The sequence below is a fragment of the Calypte anna genome, chromosome 14 (genome assembly GCF_003957555.1).
Source record: "Calypte anna isolate BGI_N300 chromosome 14, bCalAnn1_v1.p, whole genome shotgun sequence".
NCBI lineage: Eukaryota > Metazoa > Chordata > Aves > Apodiformes > Trochilidae > Calypte > Calypte anna.
In genome coordinates this window covers 14,641,402-14,644,883 of record NC_044260.1, presented here as the reverse complement: position 1 = coordinate 14,644,883, position 3,482 = coordinate 14,641,402, and positions in this window count along the sequence as shown.

Below are 3,482 nucleotides of genomic sequence, written 5' to 3'. Positions count from 1 at the left end.
AAATATTTTTTCTATTTTTGATACAAAAGAGACCTTGGTTTTATTTGATTTATATTATATCCAATAAACAACTGGTAAGGTACTAATGATAAAGTTTGGGTCTAGTCAGGAGCAGCAGGGTCTGCAGTCTGCACCTGCACAGGGAGCTGGCAGAAGAGGAGTTGTGATGAGTGCCCAGCAGCAAGGAGAGGTGGAGGAGATGTCTGGAGAAGGACCTGCCCAGTTCCACAACCCAGAGGTAAGGGGGAGCTGGGGAGGTGTTGGGGTCTGTCCCTGGAGGGGAGTGGGCTGCTGGTGCAGGGGCAGTGGGGGAGCCCTTGGGAAGCTGCTCTGTCCAGTGTCACTGCAGCAGGGGTGATGGGGACAGCTGGCTGCGTGGCTGGTGGATTTTCAGGAATTTGGGATAGTTTTCTTCCCTGGCAGTCAAATCACTTTTCCTCCCTCCCCTTCTTGTGGAAGAGCTGCCAGGGGGTGGGTTGTTAGGTGAGAAGCACCAGGCTTGACTGAAGTGGCATCCTAGGAAATGTTTCCCTCTGTGGACCAGGGATTTCTCAGGTGTGCACTTCAAACATGGGAAGAGCTTCAGTCCTGCCCAGCATTCTTAATAGGGGAAAATATGATCCCAGCTTTTCTGCTCTGTTTTTAGGTGAGATTGACATTCATTGTCAGTTCTTTATTACATTGTACCCTTCAGTGTCAAAGTTCAGTGGATGGGAATCACAGTTGTTCAAATTAATTGTGTCATCACAAACTATTTAGCACATTATGAAGAAAATCTGAATTTTAGGCACTGGAAGTGTCTCCATCTTCCTGTCTTCACCATCCTGAAACCTCAGCACTGGGCAGTCATTCCCTAATGCAGAAAGATGATTTTAAATATCCCATCTCTGCTCTCAGGGCTTGGAGAAAGCCCTTGGCAGAGCCTTTCCTCCTGCTGAAGTTGACAAAAGGAAATGTCTCTGACAGTTCTAAAACCTGTCTCAAATGATGAGAAAAGGATTTAAAATCTTCTGCAGCCTTCAAGACCAAGGGGACATCTCTGACACACACTGAAGTTATCTGAAAGCAATTGCTGGTTCTCCTGCTTCGTTTATGGGTAAGCAGCCAGGCTAGGCTGGTGTTGCCATCTGCCAGGATGCTGTGTTGCCAAAGCTTTGGTCTGTATCCACTGCTGTGCTTTCTTACCTTCCTAATGCAAGCTCATTATTGGTCTTGGAAAAGACTCTGTTACCATATTTTTGTTTCCAACTGTGTGGTAGCAGCTATCAAAAATATTTTGATGCTTCTGTTTCCTCTAACACTTCCAAGGCTCGAGGGAAAACCAAACATTTTCCAACCAAGGGATTAGATGTTTATTTGTGTAAGATAAAGAAAGGAGCAGATATGTCAATGGCATTGCTCAGAGCTTACCCAGATGCAGGGTGGGAGCTGAGTCAGCTTTGGAAAACACTGCTTCCAAGTTGGCTGTGCCCAAGGAATGACCCTTGGGGTTGAGTACGGATGCTCCTTCGCAGCTGCCACCACCTCTGTTTGTGTATTGTCACTGTTCCTGCCTGAAAAACACAGTCCCAATAGGTTTATTCTGAAGTGGCATGGAACAGATGTCTACTTACCAGTCCTACCTGTCCTGCCTTCTGGGCCCCTCAGCTCAGGAAGGAGATTGAGGTGCTGGAGCAGGTCCAGAGAAGAGCAAGGAGGCTGTGAAGGGATCCAGCAGAATTGCTGTGAGGAAGGGCTGAGGGAGCTGGGGGTGTTGAGGCTGGAGAAGAGGAGGCTCAGGGGAGACCTCATCACTCTCTGCAACTCCCTGAAAGGAGGTTGGAGCCAGGGGGGGGTTGGGCTCTTTTCCCAGGCAACTCTCAGCAAGACAAGAGGGCAGGGTCTCAAGTTGTGCCAGGGGAGGTTTAGGTTGGAGATGAGAAAGAATTTCTTTCTGGAGAGGGTGATCAGGCATTGGAATGGGCTGCCCAGGGAAGTAGTGGATTCTCCGTGTCTGGAGATCTTTCCAAAGAGCCTGGATGTGGCACTGAGTGCCATGGGCTGGGAACTGCAGTGGGAGTGGATCAAGGGTTGGACTTGATGAGCTCTGAGGTCCCTTCCAACCCAGCCAGTTCTATGATTCTATGAGAAGAAAGCTGGTTTCTTACCACAGCAGTGCCCAGAAGTCACCCTGTGCTTCTGGGGCATTTCTCGAGTGGGTGTGAGTGCGGGAAGAGCTTCAGACAGAGCTCCGAGCTGATGAAGCACCGGAGGATCCACACCAGGGAGAAGCCGAACGAATGCTCTGAGTGTGGGAAGAGCTTCACCCTCAGCTCCCACCTCATCCAGCACCACCGGGTCCACACTGGGGAACAGCCCTGTGCCTGCTCCATCTCAGGGACAGCTTCAGGCAGGGCTCCCATCTCACCCAGCACCACCACATCCACACCGGGGAGCAGCCCTACGCCTGTGCCCGCTGTGGGAAGGGCTTTGCCGTCAGCTCCGCGCTGCTCCAGCACCGGCAGATCCACAGGGATGGGGAGCCCCAGGAGCAGTGGGGGCTGGTGCCCTGGCTGAGGGAAAGGCCCGGTGTGTCCTGTTCCCTTTGCTCTTTGATAGCCCCACCTGCAGAGGGTGGAAGGGATTTCTTGTTTAGGGGAACAAGGCCCAAACAGGAGAGATGGAAGCAGGGGCAGTGGGTGCAAGGAGATGAATCGGAGGTTTGGGGAAGAGCATGTGATGCAGCAAGGGGAAGGGAAACTCTTGGGAGAGAGAAATCATTTCAAAAGGCAGGACTGTTCTGGGTGCTTTATCCTGGAGGGAGGTCAGCACTTGGCCTTTTCTCCCCACACACATTTTGGACAACTTATGGAGGGAACCAACCAGACCAGCTTAGTTTGGCAAAACAAAACCTCCTGCATCCCCTCCCTGCCACCTCTTTCTTTGGGGAGCCAAGGGGGGCAGTGGTGCTGTGGGGTTACTGGAGTGAAACGAGGCAGTTTGCCAGGCAGTGGGCATGAGCTTGTGTTAAGCCCACCTGTGACTGGTTAGGGTGGGCCCCCACTACCTGGCAATCAGTGGCACCTGGTTGCCTCATTTCACTACAGGTGAACCTTTACTGGGAACCCCAGTAAAGCCCCAGGAGCTGCAGCTCCCAGGCTCTCCCATGCGGGGCAGGAGGAGGGCACAGGCCATGGGTAGGGTTCCACGGGGTTCCGTGGGAGGGGCAGGGCCAGCAGGGCTTTTCAGTGGCTGCTCTTCGGGAGCCACGTCCGGATGTTCGGAATTTTGGAGCCCAAACTGTGGGAAATGGGGCAACGACTGAGGGGAGGAGTGCCTGAGGGTGTGGGTCTAAAGCAGTCCCGCAGCCCCATTGTTGGTGGCGCTGTGGGGAGGGTTCCCGGGAGGCTGAGGGTCAGCAGAGGGTTCCAGCGGGCACTCTCCAGGTGCGGACATCGGGGATTTCGGGGCCAAAAACCCCCGGAACGGGGCAGCGCGCGGGG